At 43.3% G+C, this 20,731-nt stretch overlaps 1 long non-coding RNA gene across 1 annotated transcript in view; it reads right to left on the reverse strand.

Moving 5' to 3' along the window:
• The window catches only part of LOC122205420, a 194,231-nt gene that overhangs the window by 115,750 nt on the left and 57,750 nt on the right, over positions 1 to 20,731 (reverse strand). The window contains exon 2 of the long non-coding RNA XR_006196043.1: positions 18,022 to 18,118. This is a non-coding gene — a long non-coding RNA (uncharacterized LOC122205420). The remainder of the gene's footprint in view (positions 1 to 18,021; positions 18,119 to 20,731) is intronic.

A 20,731-nucleotide genomic window follows, 5' to 3' on the forward strand; every position in this document is an offset into this window, starting at 1 on the left:
TCCATGTCACACCTTCTCCCTGCCCCGTTTTGAGCCATTTGGGCCTGACGCCTGCAGTGGAATGAAGGGCATGTTGGCCTCCTCATGTCTCTGCCTTATACTTCTCCAACAGTCCCGGACCTCTACCCCTGCCATCCATCGGTCTCCTCTCTTGCTCGCTCTCCCTCTTGCTCTCTTTGCTTTTTACCAAGATCCCAGGTTGAGGAGGAACAGGAAGGAGAGAAGAGGACAAGTAAGTTGCAGGGCGCCTGGGTGGCTCAGTCGGTTAAGCGTCCGACTTCAGCTCAGGTCACGGTCTCGCGGTCCGCGGGTTCGAGCCCCACGTCGGGCTCTGGGCTGATGGCTCAGAGCCTGGAGCCTGCTTCCGATTCTGTGTCTCCCTCTCTCTCTGCCCCTCCCCCATTCATGCTGTGTCTCTCTCTGTCTCAAAAATAAATAAACGTTAAAAAAAAAAAAGGGGGGACAAGTAAGTTGTTACTTATAGCTATCTCTGGGCTCTCTGGACCAGGTAGATGTCTACATTTCCATAGATCTTTAAGAGGGTCCTTCTTGGGCCCCTCTATTTTTCTGTTTCTAGACAGGAATGGACGTAGCACACTTCTAGCTGGGCTGTTTCAGGTCTTTTCTCAGTCCTAGGATTCTAGTGATCCCAGTCTCCCAGCCACCATCACCAGTTTCTTCAGCCACTCAAAATGATACCATTCAGTAGATGGAAAGATACATGCCACTGCTAACCACCCCCCTCCCCACCGCCATTCATACACACTACAGAGTTTTCCTTCCCACATGGCCCACAACTGGGGCATGGAAAATACCCACAAATACCTTACTCCAACAACCCAGGAAATCAGACTGATGTCAAAGCAAACATGCTCTCCTGGCTTTGGTCCCAAAGCTCTTGGTCGCTCTTTTCCCTAGAGACACTGATCTCTGCATCAACCAACCACAGGTACTACGCTTAAAGGTTCTCCAAGTGGCCCTACTGACATTCTATCATTTGTGTCTTCTTCTGGTCTAGCTCCAGGGTATCTGGTTTTTGCCTGGCTTTATGGCCCTGTTGGATTGAACCCTCTGCCCTTATCTTAGCACTAGACAGTTCTCACCAAAGAATTCTCTTAACAAAATCCACCCACTCATATTCCAAAGTGGTTGGGGGACTGAACTAAGACAAACAACAGTTTGGGCTCTTAGTGTCAATTTGCCTAAAGTCAAATGATTGTGCCAAATGGTCTTGGGGGAGTTATTATTTTCTCTATGCCTCAGCTTCATTATCTATAAAATATGGGTGATAGTGTGACTTAGCTTTAGATTTTCTATGAGGATTAAATAAGATAATGCAAGGAGAACACTCACAAAATACACGAAAAGTGACAGCTGTTATTCTCATAACACACTAAATCTCTGTATAAATAGTAAGATGCTATCATTATAACAGAATGATCCAATAGGTTCCTCATTATGATTTTGGAATCAGAGTTTATGAATTTCCCTGAATCTGTGAGCATGAGTATGAATCAGCTTCAAGAAATACCTAGCTAATGTTATCATTATTTCCATATAATTTGCTGACAAATTGCAAATGATGATCAAAATTGCAAATTGTAGTGATAACATTTCCGCGGAAAATGAACAAGGCTGCTACTCCCTCACCCTCTGGTGTGATCATTCATCTCCTTGGCTGCTAGGAACGCTGATGACAAGGGCTTGGGGATACCCTGTTTTCCTTTGGAGACTGACAAGTACACATTCATCAAAAGTCAGTTCAAGTTTCATCTCCTCAGAAAAAGCTGACCTTGACCACCCCCTACAAATAGAATTATTTCCTCCTCACCTGGATTCCCATAGTATTTGGTACAGCTCCCTCTTCTTGTCTAGTTCCAGGATGTCTGGGGTTCCTGCCTATTTAGATTGAACCTTTTGCCCTTACCTTAAATACAACTTTGAGTCTGGGTGCTGTCCTTCACACCTCCATGTCATCCATACTCAGTGGCTGCTGTGACCATACACTTTGGTTTGTCTCCTCTGCCTATCCTGGTGACTTAATTTTGGCTTTCAGACTCCCTACCTGTATCTGATACCTCAGGGTGTCCTTGTCACTAATGAAAATTTAGAAACTCAACAGAGGTGGAATCAGAAGCTAAGAGAGCATAGAAAACCGTTCTTACATCTGGGAGTGAAGAGGGCGGGGAAGAGAGGAAGGCAAATGGCCCAAGACCTGTGTCTTGAAGGCAGAAGTATTTTCCAGGTGGAGATGTATGAGTGTAAGTTTACTTAAGGCAGATGGAACAGCAGTGGCAAAGCGTAGAGAGGCGTAGAAAAGGTTGTCATAACAGGAGCCGGGAAGACAATTGATGTGTGGGAGTATAAGACAGGAGGGTTGGAGAGAATGACAGAAGGTGACACTGGGAAGAAAGGATGAAGGTCAATGAATGCTGGCTTTAAGAGTTTAGGCCTTGTTATTTATACATTGTGATGACATCTAAAGCTGTTAAAAGGGAAAGGGTAGGGGTACAAAGTAGGAGACGTATTTCAGAAAGATCACTCTGTCATGAGGTTGGTTTGGAGGGTATACTCAATAGCATCAGCCTGGAAGGTCTAGTCCTTCAATCTGTTACAGCACAATGGGTGTCTCCTCTCCCTTTAACACCCATCTGTTATGGATGAGGAATGTCTCTAGAAATCAAATCTAATGAGGAGGATTCTTTGCATGGTTGTGGGTATGTGGGGGTTGGGGGAGGCAACAGGGGTGGCAGGGAAGAATGCACAGGATGTTTGATCCTGACGAATATTGGAGAATGTACACAGCCAAGTCTGTGGGCTTTAATCAGGAGGAAGACAACATCCAGGAGGATACTGCTGTGAGGTAAGAGATAGCAAGGGCCCAGGGGCAGCAGATGGGCAGGAGAGATACAGAAGATGTTATCCTGGGTTTTTGTGGCATGAGGAGGAACTGCGCTTCATCAGTCTGCTTATTTGTTCTGAGTTTGGCATTTCCCTGGGCCCTCTTCCTGCTGCTTTGCTGGCAGGAGGGTAGTCGCTGTGCCCCTCCTTCTGGCCAGAATCCTCTGGTCTTGGTTGAAGGCCGCAGCCCCCGTCTAGCCTCCTCTGCTCTTTGCAAAGATGAGATGGTCAATGATAAGGGTTTGCTCAGCAGCCTGAGTGGAGAACTGAACCCTGGCTTCCTAAATTTTTCACTTCTTCCTCTGGCCCAGGACCTTTAAGGGACTTTACAGAGAGGTGGGGCCCTTGGTATGCTGCTAGTTTTTTTGGCTGATACTGCATTTTGCTTTCAAGTTTGGAAATCCGTACAACCAGACCTGGTCTTAATAACTGAAAATTCATTCTCTGGTCTCCAGAGAAAAGGACTTAGCAGAAAGCATTTCATCAGTATGGAATCCTAATTGTGGCCCCAGGTCATTAGGTTTTAATAAATCGGTGTAGCTGCCTGATGGCTTAAGACACTTTCTATTTCCAGGAGAACTGACAGGATTACGAGAAAAGCTACTAATGACCAGTATCTCATGGTAGAATCTTAATTACCACCAAATTCATAGGAAGCACCTGATAGATAGCTCCACAGATGATTCAATTAGAAACCACATTTTTAAATCTCTCCTGGATGAGTCAGTGATAGCATCCTTTGAGAGCCAACTCTGTGTGTAAGGTCTCATGCATGCAATAAATCTCAACACTGAAGAAAAACAAAATTCCCTCAAAACCTCCATTTTCGATTTCTAGCCTAAAAAAATATTACTACTTTTTTTTTTCATGACCAGAACTTTCTAGGCTAAGGATAGGTTGGAGTTAAAATGCTAATGTACTCAATATTTCTTGTCATTTTTCAATCATTGTAGGTAGAGATCACGTAACCCCCATTGCATGACATATGAGGAATCACACTGGTATGAACCCAACCTATTCATTCATGTATATATTTAGCAACCGATACCACTAAGCCCCTGGGACAGCTACATCCTGAATGCAGGAGCAGCAATGATGGTGAGGGAAACCAAGCACAGTATCTTGCCTTCTTGAGCTTATAATGTATTGGAGCAGTTATACCTAATCAAAAAGGTATCCCCCCAAAGCTACCCAAATATACATAAAGGAGCAGAAACTGATGCCATGAAACCAACAATGCATAGAATTGATCTATATAAATCAGAGAAGCCTGGCTTTCAGAGATAATGATCATTTAGCTGAGATCTAGAAGAATAGTAGGGGGTGATCTGGTGCAGGGAGGGCAGGAGAACGGTTGAGTGGCAGAGGTGGTTAGGAATTGCATTCTGAAAACAGGGAAAAGAAGGCACAAAGGCCGTGGGGCAGGAAGGAACTGGAAGATGGTCAGCATGGTTAGAGAGCCACGGGGGGGGGGGGGGGGGGTGGGGTATGTGTAAGATGTAGATATATAGAAAAGAAAGTGATTGTAACAACCATGTGTGCTATGCAGCCAGATGAATAATTCCAACAATAAATGTTAAAAAGAGAAAAAGGGTTGAAGTAGTTTAAAAGAGTATCAAGATATGGGCTTGGGTGTGGATTGAAAGAAATTGGGATGGGAATGGGGAGTGATAGGTAAATGACCTGTAATTTCTATTGGAGGCTCAGGGAGGACCTCCCAGAGGAGGTGGTTTGTGAATTGGACTCGAATAGCCAGGAATTCGTGGTGAAGGTCAGGCAGAGAGAAGCAAAACTAAATGGTGCAGCTCAGGATGGTTGTGGTGAAGGTACATGAAGCCACCTTCAAAAGATGAGGCTAGGAAGGAGGTGGAGGTTTGATAAAAAGAGGGCTTGAAGGTCAGGCAGAGGAGTTTCACTCCCAAAAGTGCCAAATAAAAGAGACAATGGTGACATTAGGAAGTGGTGGGGCCTCTGGCAGGGGACCTGCTTGATCTATTCACAAATTTAATTTAAATGAGTCACAGTGGTAGCTAAATAAAATCTACCTGGAAGTCTTTAAGTTCTCCCCTTGAACTGGAAAATGGTTCCCATGAGAATAAGTGAGCAAAGGATAATGTACTTGGGAAAGGGAAGGGGAGAAGTGTGTGAATGTGTGTGTGTGTGTGTGTGTGTGTGTGTATGTGTGTGTGTGTGTGCAAGTGTGTGCTTCTGTGTGGAGAACAGGAGTGGGGGGTGGTGGGGAGAAACCTGAGAAATGGTTTCAAGGATGGGGCAGCCTCTAGATCTGGATAAATATGCCCTCGGAGATCCTCTCAATAGCCAACAGAATGGAAACTAAACTTCTCAAGAGTGCAAGCCCTTTATCCTCATGTTTCCAGATATCTTTCCCACATTCCCATGTTCTCCCTTGTCACCCCAGTCAAGGTGGGTCACCTGCCATCTCACTTCTCCACCTGGGTTTTTCTACCCTAGGCATCACCAATCCCTAGCTACCCAAATCCTTCCAAGTATCACCTGAAACATTACTTCCAGGAAACTTCCAGATCCCCACAAGGAAAGATGTCCTTTCCCTCTGTGCTCACATGGTATTTGCACTCCATTCTGTCTTATACACATGGGACAGTGTCTGAGTCATAGGCCCCAGGGCAGGGTAAACAGGGTAAACATATTTTCAAATGAATGGACAAACATTACAACAGTAATGCTCATCTTTTCTTTGTACTTGGAATAAGATCTCAGTAGGTGTCTTATTCTTCTCTGAAGCCTTCACAGCATGTGGACACTTAAAGGTGCACGATACGATTTACGCTTTGTTTTTGTAAGGTTTACATGAATGAATCAATAATTGAGACTCAAAACCAAACCGGTGACATCATCCAATGGTTCTCAATTGGGGATGGAACTGTTGCCTTGTGGGTGGGTATTTAGGAAAGTGTGTGGCATTCCCGGTCATCTCATGACTGGTAGTGGTGCCACTCACAACAGCGGCAGGGAGCAAGAAGGATCAACACACTGGCAATCAAGGGAGAGTCCATTATGACAAGAAAATGGTTCTGTCCCAAGTGCCATCTGCACCACTTAGGAAGAACTATCTGCTTTAAATGTTGAGAGACTAGAAAATGTTTTGAAGAAAGTTGTAGATCCTTTGCCTCTGGGGTAATTAAAAGAAAACAAGAGAATGTTGTCCTGATGGCCTTTCTCAACCCTGTCCAGTCCTGTGATACTAAACTCCTAGGGAATGTAAAATCCAGGCCAAATGGTCCAGACAGAGAAGACCCACCCCTCTGGCTCATTCACGGGCAGCCTCAGAGATTCCAGCTCCCAGAAGAAAGGCTTCAAGCTGGACAGCACTCCCTCTGCCCAGGAGAGAGGCTGCCCCCTGCATGTATTTGACTACTGGACAAATAGCTCAGGGGAAGTGCATACATTTATATTTGGCACACAGGTCATATCACAACTCATGCTACCAGCTCATCCTAGGGCTTTTTCTTTTTCTTTTCTCCTAACTCAGCAAAGAGGAGTCAGCTAGAAGAAGCAAGGTACAGAATGTGGGGAGGAATTGGAGATGGTGGCAGAGATAAGGGTGGAAGAATGTTTGAAAGGAGAAATGACAGGCCTTGCAGGACTTTGTGAAGCCCTCTTTCCCTTTCACCATGGTGGAACCAATCATTCCCTTCCTTTATCATGTACATGCAGTTTTATATGAATACATTTATTAGAGACATAAATATTATACTTACATAATAAATTTATCAATACAAATAATATATAATAGTTATATTCTCAATAACCAATAATTTTATTACAAAATTTTATCTTGATGTTATATTTTATATAATAATATGTTAATATTGTTAAGAATATAGTGATAATATTAAACTAATTTTATGCTCCCTTCTAGTCCTGGAGCTCCCTGAGAACAATGGTAATATTTTTCATTCCTGTATTGCCTGTAGCTAGAAGAACACTTGACCACTACCTCCCTCATACTTCATATGCATTTCTGTTTTATTCCAAAGCACATATGATTTTAAAAAAATTACATCCTTGCCACAATCTATAGCATAAAATCATGAGAGCCTTGACTATATTATACTCACTTCTGTGTCCCCAGAACCCAGCTGAATTCCACATACTCAGGAGGTACTCAGCAAATTTTGGCTGAATCAAAGCAAAATGAATCAGAATAAACTTCATATTGAAAGGCCTAGTCTGAATGATCTGAATGATGCATGATAGTACTATTGAAGAAAAGGGACTGATTGGGCTGATGGAATAAAGGGCCCCTAACAAATATGTCAGGAAATAAATTTAGCTACCTTGGAAGGAAATGAGTTTTGTTTTTTGTTTGTTTGTTTGTTTGTTTGTTTGTTTGTTTTTGACAAAGCAAATGCCCAGGCAGAGGGGTGGAAACCTTGGCCAAAATATTGAGAGACTCAACAATCGGTCATAGCAGGTGTACTCATTGTCTAGAGACATGGGATTGAAAACATCCCAGGAGCTGATGGAAACATAAAGGTGGTTGTTCTACAAATACAGATTAATTCACAGAGTTTCAATAATATCCTGCTCTATTAGCCCAGTTCAGCTCAACACACTTTGGAAGATACTAGGGATAAATAGGAAAAGAAAATATATTCTATACTTTCAAGCCATTCCTAAGTCGTCTCTTCCTCATGATTATATAAGCCAAGAAAGTCTTTCACTTAAACTCTTTAGATTTCTGTGACTTAAAGTCAAGACAATACGGGCTAAGAAGAGCACCTACCATTACTTTCCCCAACATGCCATTTTTAATTTTTTTTTTTAACGTTTATTTATTTTTGAGACAGGGAGAGACAGAGCATGAACAGGGGAGGGCCAGAGAGAGAGAGAGACACAGAATCTGAAACAGGCTCCAGGCTCTGAGCTGTCAGCACCGAGCCCGACGCGGGGCTTGAACTCACGGACCGCGAGATCATGACCTGAGCTGAAGTGGGACACTTAACCGACTGAGCCACCCAGGCGCCCCCCCAACATACCATTTTTAAAAAACATCTTTTGATTTCTTGAATGAAATATAAACATAATCCATTTGTTGAAGAGAAGGGTCCAAAATATTGTTTCCCTTCCTTTTCCCTATAAGCAGCTAGTTGGAGGGCTAGCAATTCCTGAGTGTGTTTGAGAAAGGTTGATTGGTTTAGAAGTCAGACTTTCTTAACAGAGACATTATTGATTGTCCATTGATTCTTCTTAATCAACAAGGAGCAAGGAGAGCTGCAGGCAGAAGGCCAGTGAGGAATTTTCCCTCTCTCCTGCCACAAGTGGGCCTGTTCTGCCTCTTTGAGACGGGTATCAAAACTTGATTGGACTCTCCTGGGTTTTCATTCTGAGTGAAGGAAACAGTCAGTGAGCATAGAAACCAACCAGTCCTTTCTTCACTCCATAGGAGAAAAGATAATGATATTACTTTACTGGTTAATGTCTCTGCGTTTTATCGTCTGTCCCTCTAAAGATACAGGTTCTTTGCGGCAGCAGTATCTCTTCCCTGTTTTGACCAACACTTTAAACATCAGTAACCACCTTCTGCAGTCAGAATAACACTAACTCCCTATTCGCTTAATGATGACAAAAATATTCATAACCATGATCTGGGTAGACATGTGCTTTCCATGGAGAGTATCGACATACTGTTTTCAATACATTTCTATGGCCCCTGTAGAATTTTGTGTCTTCATGAATCTGTTTACAATGAAAGCTTGTAAAAAAAATGGTTCACCAATTCTAGCCCCAAACAGTTACAATTCTCTCACGCCTCATGTATTTTTGTCTTACAGAAAAGGGAAAGACAGACTGAACTTGTTTGATCTTCTGGAAGCCAAATCTAGGAGAACGTGCAATAGAAAGGTCTCTGGTCAAAGGCTGCATCATCTAAAATATGTTATTGGAGACATCTCACCACCTGCAGTGGCTGCACGTTCTTCAAAGCACTCAGTCACATTCACCTCCAACAAAGAGGAGTTGGAAGCAGTCCTGATCATTTATGTTGACAAATACGAAGGCCTGAACAATAACATCCATGGAGCACTTACTCTATTCCAGACGCTGCACCACCACTTTTGTAAATATTATCCCATTTCCCACCCCGCTCCCCCCCAAAAGCTCTGTCATTTTTAAAGAGACAAATTACCCGAGGCCCACCGGCTAGCGATAGTGGAGCCAGGGTCTGAACTCCAGTGTCTGTGCTTCTCACATAACAGAGCAAAGGCTCTCCCTGATTTCCTTCACTTACACCCGGTACAGCCTTCCAGCAGGGCAGTTCCCACAGTGGACTGTCATTATTTACTTAAAGCCTTGACTACTGCACCGTTTCCAAACTCTTAACTTTACCAATCTCTCTCTGTCTTCAACATTGCTTGGCCATCAGTAGGGACTCAGTAAATGTCTGTGCAGTAATGGAACGAACACATGACCGGATAAATGCATGAAGAAATGATAAAACAAAAACACCTAAAATAAATGGATACTTTCTTCCTTAGATTCTTATTTGAAGTCTTTCCTAGACCTTTTCTGATTTGCTTTACCCCAGATGTACAGAAGACTAGGAATCATAATTTGTACAATTTAGTGAAACTTTATAAAATGGAATTCTGGGCAGGTCCTTTGGTGCAAACATGACTTAGGCCAAATCCTGCTCAGAAATCCTACTCAGATATGCTCATTATGGGGGTGTCTGGGTGACTCAGTCGGTTAAGGGTCCAACTCTTGATTTTGGCTCAGGTCATGATCTCACAGTTCATGAGATTGAGGCCCACGTTGGGTTCTGCACTGACAGAGTGGAGCCTGCTTGGGATTCATTCATTCGGATTCATATTCTCTCTCTCTCTCTCTCTCTCTCTCTCTCTCTCTCTTCCCCACCCCTGCTTGCGTACACATGTGTGCTTGTTCTCTCTCTCTCTCTCTTTCTCAAAAAACAAAATTAAATTAAAAAAAATAAAGAAATGCTCATTATGTAGGGAAGCAGGCAGGAGTATAATCCTACTACCATTGGTGGGTGCCAAACAGGTTTGTAGGAAGAATCCATTTGAGCAGGAATAGGTCGGTATCTGAAGGTTTCACAGAGCAATTAATGGTTGAGGTAGGCCTTGAAGGATGCATAGCATCAAAAAACTAACGCTGTCAGAGAATTTCTCTCTTTTTCTAGGCATTGCATTTGTCCCAATTGCTCTACAACATTTCTCATGGGAAAGGGAAAGGATTGCCAGAACCGTTTCTGATGTAAGAAGCTGGACCAGGGTAACATGGCTGAGAAGAGTCCATATTGAAGCCCTGAATTCTGGGGTGTGAGTAAACTTTCCATAGCACTAGACTGTCTCTGAGAGCATTGTTACATTCCTAAGAAATAGTCTACATTCCTCACCACAGTGTACTCAGCAACTCCCCCTGCAGAGTGCAGCTCTTCCTCCTGTCAATTGTGAATGGAAGTAATTTGTTTATGGTTAGCAGAGATCCTATCAGGCAGGGAGGAGACAAGGAACCACATCTTATCATCCAATCTGCCACTGCCTTTCTGCGGTATCTACAACCCTGTTATACCCATAGAACCCAGACACTGGGAGCAAAACAGATGAGTGGGCTGGCCATATAATCCTCCTTTTCCATATTTCAGTTGCCATGCGTGGAGAAGGGGCCAAATGAGATATACATCTGATTGAGCCCTAATGGCATGACAAAACAGGCTGGCAGGGGCAGGGAGACTACAGAGAGCTCACATGCACTTGGGGATTTGCTCACACCCTCAGAGCCAGGGGAGAGGCTTGAGGATTGAGGTTTTAAGCCCAACGGTGCTCATAACTGGAGGTGAGACTGATTTTTTTCCCCAACTCCCATTAGATCACAACGGAAAAACTGCTTGATAACCATGATCTTTGGTCTTTTGATACTTCATGAGCTACAAGAATGTCTCGGTTCCCTCCTGCATAGTGACAGCCCATGCTCCAGTTCTGATTCTCATCATCTCTTTCTAGAATATCACAATAACCTCCTCACAATTTTCCCTGTCTCTGCATTACCCACCCCAAATCTATTCTACACACATTACAGACAAATCTACCCATGACCATACTCTTGAAATCCATCACTCCTTTACATCATATATAATAGCACTATCCATAGACTTTTCTGTCATAATGGAAATGCTCTGCATCAGTGCAGTCCAATGTGGCAGCCACCAGCCATGTGAACCTATTGAGCATTGAAATATAGTTAGCAGAATGGAATATTACACAGCCATGAAAGGATGAGATCTTGCCATTTGAAACAACATGGGTGGTCTAAGAGGGCATTATGCTAAGAGAAATAAGTCAGACTGAGAAAGACAACTATCGTATGATTTTACTTATAAGTGAAATAAATCTTTTAAAACAAGAATAAAAATAAAAGTGAGAGTCAGACCTGTAAATACAGAGAACGGACTGATGGTTGCCAGCAGGGAGGGGAATGGGGTGTTGGACAAAATGGGTGAAGGGGAGAGGGAGATACAGGCTTCCAGTTACGGAATGAGTAAGTCACAGGAATAAAAAGCACAGCATAAGGAATATAGTCAATGATATTGTAATAGTGATGTAATGGGGGCAGATAGTAGCTACATTTGTGGTGAACGTAGCATAACATATAAACTTGTCGAATCACGGGGTACCTGGGTGGCTCGGTTAGTTAAACGACTGACTTCAGCTCAGGTCACAATCTCACAGTTTGTGGGTTCAAGCCCCGTGTCAAGCTCTGCGCTGACAGCTTGGAGCCTGGAGCCTGCTTCAGATTCTGTGTCTCCCCCTCTCCCCCCACCCTCTCTGCCCCTCCCCCACTTGTGCTCTCTCTCCCTCTCTCTCAAAAGTAAATAAATAAACATTAAAAAAAAAACTAACTTGTGGAATCACTACCTTAAACACCCGAAACTAATGTAACATTGTGCATCAACTATACTCGGGTTAAAAAACAAAAGAAATATCATTAGTACAATTGAGGAACTGAATTTTTAATTTTGTTTAGTTTTCACTAATTTATATTTAAAGAGATACACATGTCTAGTGGCTACCATAATAGACATTGTAAATCTGTAGGATGGTGTCCAAGCTTCTTAGCCCGGCATTGAAAGCCCTTAATGATCTAGCCCCAATCACCATTACCCACCCCATTTCCTATCACGATTCCTATCTGATTTTCCCCCCAAAATAATCTAGACTGTTTATTTTAAGCCTAGCTATTCCCTCTATTTGAGAATCCTTTTCTTCAACATTTCCTTAACACATTTCTATTCAGGTTTCAAGATCTAAATTAAATGCCACAGAGTTGCCTGGATGGCTCAGTTGGTTAAGCATCTGACTTCAGCTCAGGTCATGATCTCACAGTTTGTAAGTTCCAGCCTCAAATCTTTAGATCTTCTGTCCCCCTCTGTCTCTGCCCCTACCCCGCTCTCTCTCAACAGTAAATAAACAATAAAAAAAATTTCTTTACAAAAATTAAATAATTAGTTAAATGCCACATCCTCTGGGAAGCCTGTCTCAACTTCTCCTCCCTGATATAATGAGTCCCTCCCTCCCCTGTGCTCCCAAAGCTCACCGTATCTGCTTCTACTATAGTACCTATCACACTGTCTTGTAATTATGTATTTACTGGGGCCTCTCATCCACTAGTCTGGGAACTCCAAAGGGCAGGGACTAACTCTTCTTCATCCCAGTAACCTTATCACCCAGGGAAGCCACGGTGCTAAATGTGTGGTGAACAGATGCAAACCCACAGAATGAATTCATCATTTAATCAATCAGCGTTTAGCTCAAAGAGCTCCCTGAACTGACAGAGACATTAGTAAACTGTTGGAACATCAAAGCCGCTGGGGCCAACCGTGATATCAGGGACAGATTTGTATCCGTGAAATGGTGCCTCTAGTTATGTGAAGGGTCAGCACAGAACTCTCAAATCCACTTTAAATCTGAAAACACTTGGGCTTGGGTGGATGGTGCTCAGGGCGGGGAGGTTAAACTGGAAGATGTTGGAAACTGCAGACGCCTATGGTAAGAAACAAGAATCTTCAGGCCCCTGGGTACTCAGGATCTTTGAACAATTATTTAGAGCTGCTTTAAGAAGCCAGACACAGAAAGAAAATCCTGCATGATCTCACTTGTATGTGCAGTATCACAAATAAACAAAAAATAACTCATTATTCTTTACTAAAGAATGGGAGGAGGATCTGTTGTAACAGACAGCTAGAGTTAACAGCATCGTATTGTGCACTATAAAATATATTAAAAGGACAGATCTTGGTAAATGCTCTCACAGCACACATAAAAAGAACACAAGGAAATTTTTGGAGGTGATGGATATATTTAGTACCTAGACTGTGGTGATGATATCATAGGTGTATATATATATGTTCAAATTCATCAAGATGTATGTATACATGAAATGTGTACAATTTTTTGTATTTCAATTATATCTCAATCAACTATAGATATATGTGTGTGTGTGTGTGTGTGTGTGTATATATATATATATATATATATATATATATATATATATATATAATCATATACTTAAAAAAAGATGAGAGGAAGGGAAGCATTGCATTTTCCTCTGTAAAGAGAACTACTATTTATTGAGCTCCTACTTTGCACTATGTTTTATATATGTTACTTCACTGGACCTTTAAAAAACCCCTGTCACATCAATATCTACCTTCTGTGGAGGAGGAAACCAGAGCTCAGAAAAGAGAAATGATTCTGCATGACCTCCCATACAGTAAATAGTAAAGATAGGATTAACACCCAAGCTGACCTCTTAAAGGAGATTTCCCATCTCCTTCCATATGTAACTGGAGATCTCATGTGTAAACTTCTCTAATTTATGTTCTGAGCCACCTACTGCCTAAAGAGGTTTTATATTCTCCCAGAGTGTCAAGGAAAACTAGGATTGAAAAAGCCAACACGATCATCTGTTCTGCCCCTACATTTCACACTTGAGAAAACTAAGACCCAGAGAGAGGTGAGCACTGCCCCCGTGCCACACAGGGCCAACGGCAGAGCGGGGACCAGGTTTCTAATCTCAGGCCAGGGTTTTTCTGGCTTGTTTTCAGGTTCACTGAAAAGATGAGCTTCTGATACCCTCTTGGCTGTGCATCACTGTATTAGCAAGGCTCTGAGACACCAGCAAGCACGTGCACTAGTCCTCAGGTACACTGGTGCCAAACTTCTAGAAAGCACTTTTGCAATATACATCAAGGGCCTTAAAAATGGTCAGAAGAATTGACTGAGTAACTGGTCTCATTTCCTGGAAGTCGTCTTAAGGCAATTATCTGCAATGTGGGCAAAACTAATCATTTCAGCTTTACCTATACTGGCAAAAACAAACCAGAACCCCCCCCCCACCCTCCCCCCCAAAAAAGGAGCAAACCTAAATGTCCTCAAATTAGAATATGAATAGTTCCTACCATATGGGAGTGTTAGAAGAAATACTGATATAAAATATACTTAACCCAATGCTCAGCCCACAGTTAGTGCTGGTTAAATTAGATCTTGTGGGCCTTCACAGTTGTCACTTCCCCCAGATAATAATGAATACAGGGACAAAAGCATGTGAACTGAGCCAGACTAAAGAGATAAATTCCAGGTTTGAAGATCGCCAAAAATGGAAATTCAGACTTGGCCAAGTTTCCTTTCACCAGGTAAGGAGGAATGCTCAAATACACCAGGGAGTAAGTCTGCTTCTGGGAGCCTCCCTTTACTCTTTGTAAAGATATGCCCAAGTTCTTGGTCTCCCGAGATGGTGCAGAGTGAAAACTAGGCCAAGCCAGAGGAGCCCAGGCCAAGGCCTTACTGCTGTTTTTTATGCCATTTTCAAAGGAGCAAGCACTTGAAAGTCCACCTTATTACCTTAATGAGAAGGAATTTCATCCATGCCCCTGTTACTATCCCCATTTTCTTCCATGATTTCTTTCTTCCACTGTCTTGAGGTTTGCTGATAGTGAGCCTATCCATGGCTTAACTCTTTGTGATACATTAGAGAAGCCACTGGCTTTGAAGTGTTATAAATGTCCCTCTTCATTAAGAGCTGCATTTAATCTCATGGAGTCTCTTTCTCTTTTCTGCAAAGCAGGGATAATACTAACTATCTGGTGGTTGTCTTCGGATGGTACACGTGTGAATGTGTCTGCACACAGCCTGGCACCTAATGGGGAATCTAACAAAGGGAACTGAACCCATTTTGATCCTTAACAGCTTATGCAAAAGAGAGGAAGGATAAGGAAATGTAGGGTTGGCGCACATGATGGGGAAGCGGACACAAGGCATGAGTGGTGTGCCAAGATACCTAGTGCCCTGGGTATCCAGGTAAATGTGGTGGCAGAATTAGACCAACTGGTTAATATTCGCCTACCTCACAAACCATTTGCACTTCTGTATTATTGAAGTGTCCTTTCTTAGTTGGTCCTGCACGGTTCATCTTTTGCAAATAAGAAGTCCCAGGCTTTAAGAGGCTACCCAGGTCATGGTGAGTGCAGAGCAAAGCCAGGACTCACGCTGGGTGTCCTGGCATCACCAGCTGTTGTCTTTCTTCCACACTGAGTTGCTTCTGCATTAAACATGTCCAGGAGGAGGGTGCGTCAGGAATAAGGTACATTCGAGGTTAATAATTAAAAACCAAGGGTCTATTGGAGGTGGCTTTGTGTTTTCTCTGGCAGCACTTACACAGAAAGGAGCCCAGCTAAACCCAGGAAAAAGCAAACAATTGCATATTGTATATTCACATGTATACATATATATTCATCTATCCACAGACATGTGTCAGAATATAAAAATGCCTGTCATGGTTGAGCTGTCTTCATTTTTCAACTATGTGCTTTACAGTAGTCACTGTATGTTACAAGAGCAAGAATTTAAGACAAAACGTGACTGTCTGAGTAGGAACTAAGTTATTTGATTATTCATTTGTGCATTCCATTATTCAGCATCACTTTACTGAGCACTTACTCAACGTCATGCTCTATGCTGGCAACTGCAGATAGAAATGGATAAGAAAGTAAAAAGAAAATCTCATTATTCTAGAGGTCCTCCCAGTTCTTATTTATTTATTTATGAAATGAAATAAACATTTCTTGTCTCTTTGTATGGTAGGTCCAATAAACAATAAGCCATAATTTTTTTGGCCCCGAAATGGGCCAGGTGACTCTTCCAATACATTAATATTCTCCAGTCAACGAAGTCTTAGCTCATAAAACAGTGTGGAAAAAAGGAAGGAAGAGGTCAGAGAAGAAGACAGAAATGAACAAAGAAGACTCCATTTCTCAAAGATACAAGAACCAGAATTTCTTTTCCTTGGGCCAAACAAAAGCCATGACAATAAGCCAAATATTTTTATTTAAAAAACGCAGGGGCTGGGGGGTAAGGGTAGAGAGATGAGTAGGTAGAAAATAGAGGATTTTTAGGACAGTGAGAATACTGTGTATGATACCTTCTTGATAGATACATGCCACTATACATTCGTCTAAACTCAAAGAATGCACAACACCAAGGCTGAACCCTAGTGGAAACTATGGACTTTGGGTGATTACGATGTCATGTAGGTTCATCGACTGTGACAAATGTACCATTCTGGTGGGGGGTGTTGATGATGGGGTTGTCTATCATGTCTAGAGGCAGGGGGTATACGGGAAATCTCTGCACCTTCCTGTCAATTTCGCTGTGGACCGAAAACTGCCTCTAAAAAACTCAAGTCTTAAAAAATGCGTTTATACATTTATATCATTTTAGGCTCTATACAATAAGGATTTGAGTCCATTTACAATAAGGGCCAGACATATGGAAATTCACTAAAAAATAAACACTAAAGTTGAGCCAAAAGCAGGAGAGGAAAGGAAAGTTTGGGAACTTTAAGGGATAACATAATTCACTTGAACATGGTGAGGCATCACACTGGGATCTGCATCTCCCAACAGCAGGGAATACAGAAGTATGAAATTCTGTAACTTTTAATCTGAGCAGCAAAAAAGCATAAAAGTTGCTTAAGGAAGATAAAAGGGCTTGTTTTGGGAATTGTGGTAGTTCTGCTTTTTTGTTTTTGTTTTTGTTTCTTAATTTTCCTTTTCCCTTTTCCCCAAGGGTTGCATTTTTAAAGAAACACCTTATTTAGAACTTCGTGTAAGGAGCACTGAAGAACAGAATGGATAGCTTCTCACACTTGGAGTGTGAGCTTTTGGGGGAAGGGACCACATTATTCCTCGTCTTTAGATTCCTGGAGGCCAGAGGGGTTGCTGGCTCTGAGGATAAGCAAAACAGAGGACTGCTGATCACAGACTGGTGACTGTAGTCTTACCATGAATACAAAGCAAATTTCATACAGACAATGCTAGTAACAACGTTTGTAAAATCACAGCATGGGGTCCCACAGAGCAAACTGAGGAAGGTAAGGGATGTGACCTAAGTTTACAGAGATCCATCCATCTAGTTTTGAATGAATAAAATGTAGAATATACTAGAGGCAGTACCAATATTCAGACTGAACCCGCCAGTATGGCAGACCTTCTTGCTTTCAATCAGAGTCCACTGGGAGTCACTGATGGATGTTCAATGTTCTGAATACCCCTGCAGTGGGGAAGGGGCACACCACTCTTTGCGTGAACTCTTCTTGAATTCACTTCTTTCACTTGAAAAACTTGCATAATAGAAACCTTGAATGCCACTGTATGATGCCACTATACTGCTTTATAGTGTGAGATACATTATCAAGTGGGATGGAGGCTTGTGTTTGTCTAACAGCCCAATGTCTACACAGACAGCTCTCCTACCTGGGCAGTCAGAATACCAGAAAACTGCCCAATGACTCTGGAATCAGAGTAGGTACAGTTTGCTGAATTTTCTAATTTATTGGCAGTGCCTTTGGGTTTGACTGCTGATGTTCCTCTCCAATGCATTAGAAAACTTCCAGCCACGAAGACGTGGCTCGTATGACTGGGTCAAGATATCCTCTCCCTTGGAGCCTCACTTCTCAGGCCAAGGTTTTTGGACAAAGTGCATGGAGATTATTCCAGATCACTTAATAGGCACTTAATAGGCCACCTATGTAGGCCTTTTTTATGAGTAATAGAAAACCTACCTGCCCCAATCTTCCAGAGTTGGTAATAGCAATAGAGGATACCCATGCTCCACTGAAGCTCCTGGTTACTGTTATTTGCTTCTCTCTGAGTTTCCACCTAAGCAATATCAAGGAGAAGAGAAGGAGTATAAGATTTGGCTAAGGGACTCACCAATAAACTATTTCACAAGAAAGAGGAGAAACCATAAAATCTTTAAAAAGCTTTTACAGACAAAGGGTTTCTAAGCACGGTGGCACTCCTGAAACATTCGATGGTCTTGAGATGCAGGGTGCTACTGGAGTTTATCCAAGACTTCAGATTCTCTGAAGATTGGCCTTTATCCTTGCCAGACAGCCTTGTCCATCTTCCCATCAGTTGCAAGACATTTAATAAAAACAGGCTGCATTAATTCATGCTTGTTTTATGGACTGCTCCACGGGGCCTCAACTCGGTAAGTCTGCAAGACCCAGCCGTGCATGGCAAATGGCTAAGCAGATGGTTTCAGTTTAGATAGTGGCTGTCAATGGTTTGGTGTGAACAGCTCTTGCAAACCAGCATGAAGTGAACAGATTGCATGGTGGCTGGGAGAAGCATATGTAATTGGAAACAGTAGCCACTTACAATGGGGGCACATTTTCAATCTTGATCAGAGTGGCTCCAGTTTAGAAAAAAAAGGTTGATTAACCAAATGTGTTTTTGGCTGTGATAAACCCAATACTAGGAAAGTTTGGGTAGCGTCTTAGGCGTGTGCTGGGCATGGCTGGTCTGCTGCATGAATCAAGGACATCGGGGTCCCAGAACTAATCCTGTCCCCTGGAGCCTGGGAGGCACTGAGAGAAACAGGAAGCAGGCTCAGAGGAGCCCAACTGGCAAGATTAACATTGCAATAGCTGAAATTGTGGTGGTCGAAGAGGTCAGCTAGCTTGGGCAAACTGGCTGCATGGGCATGAAAGACCAGAAGAGGTAGAGATCCACGTGGGTCCCCTGGGGAAAGAGAGCAAGGTGGGGTAATTTGGGGAGACCTCACAGGGAGAGGACAGGTGAAAGTCTGCAGCAGGTGATCTGGCAGCAGGCTCCTGGCCAGGGTTAGATCAAAGACTGTGGATCTTGAGGGAAAGTACTACGAGCAAGACAGGGAAACTTCCCAGAATGACAGTGACATAAAAATATTTGCTGGAACAGTTACAAGGCGAATGGACCAAGGTGGGGACTAGATCCTGGCCTCAGAGCCAACCGTAGAAAATACAGCCTCGGTATTTATAAACGTTTATGGAGATATCTCAGGGATACAAGGATAAATGAGACATGGGTGATCCTCCTTGGTCTTTGCCCTGTACCTGCAGCTCATCCTCAGCTCTGTCAGCTCTTCTCTAGGGAGGCTTCCACTGCCCTCCCTGACTGTATCAAAGTCTCCTGCCATTCCGTGTGCCGAGTGGTCGCGTAGCTGTTGTTCCTAGACCCTGTGGGTTTGAGTTCCTCCCATATCAGATAAGGGATGTCAGATACTGGACTGTATATACCATGACACTGAGGACAATTTCTGGGGTTGTTTTCTTCAATATTTTGTGTCTCTCAGGGAATAAGCACACAAGAATATTTGCTTAATTGTTGCACAGATGAGTGACGGGAAAAAATAATTTCTTTTCTCAAGGTTCTCAGAACCCAGGAAATAAACAGAGTGATGACGTCAAGGTAGAAGGAAGAACCAGGCTCGGTGCCCAGCCCAGACTATGGAAAGTCAGGGGAGGCTTCCTGGAGGAGGTGTACCCGTGAGCTAAAGTTTGAAGCTTCAGGTGAAGCTGGCCCAGCAAAGGTGACGGGAAGACCTGGGGAAACCTGATCCAGCACCTGATGATGGGCTAAAGCTGCTTCCACGCTTTCTATCCCATGCTCCCTGATTCTGAGAAATGGAAGGCAGAACGGAGTGAGTATGGGGTGGCCCCTGGCTCAGCAATGAAGTGTCCAGGGTATAAGGACAGCGGTCCAGGTAAGGTCTGGACAGGACAGAGAACCTATAGGTTTAGCAGAGTTTTTCTTGGGGGAAATACTGCCCTTCTCTGTCACAGTAACTAAGAAATGGCAGAGCTGGGGGGAGGGGGGGTGGGGATCTGGTTGTCATGGTGGGGCACAGGAAGCGACCCATGCCTGCCAGAGCTCTCAGAATCACCAAGGTCTGACTCTGGTCTGCGCTTTCCCACAGTGGCCTGTCCTGCGCCTGGCACCGCCTCTGGCATGTGTCAGGAAGGCCAGCTGCTCAGGCACCCTTGGCAAGGAGAGCTGGGCTCACGGGGGCTGCCCACCAATAGCCTGGCTTTCTCTGATACCACAGTGCTATCTCCTTGAGTCAATTTCCTCTGGCGATAATGCCAGCTACCCCCACACAAACGGCCCACGTGAAGGAGCCATTCTTTCCTCTGCCATTTGCAAAGCCTGGCTCTGCCCTTTTGGCAAAGCTTGGGTTGTTGACATGACAAGGTCACCCAGGCATTGTGAGCCACACGTACACACTGGACCTAATCAAAGGAGGCTTCATGACATCTGGCCCAACACCCTCACTGACAGATGAGAAAACTGAGGCCCAGAGAGAAGGAGGGACTAGCTGAAGGTCTCACATACAGCAACCAGTAAAAAGGCGAGAATCCAGGGCCTTTTGAGATTCTCCCTTCAGCTGCTGAGTCACCAAAGGAAAAAGTTGGTGAAAGAAACAAGCCACCATCTGAAACCCCAGTC

The sequence above is a fragment of the Panthera leo genome, chromosome D4 (genome assembly GCF_018350215.1).
Source record: "Panthera leo isolate Ple1 chromosome D4, P.leo_Ple1_pat1.1, whole genome shotgun sequence".
In the NCBI taxonomy this organism is placed as follows: domain Eukaryota; kingdom Metazoa; phylum Chordata; class Mammalia; order Carnivora; family Felidae; genus Panthera; species Panthera leo.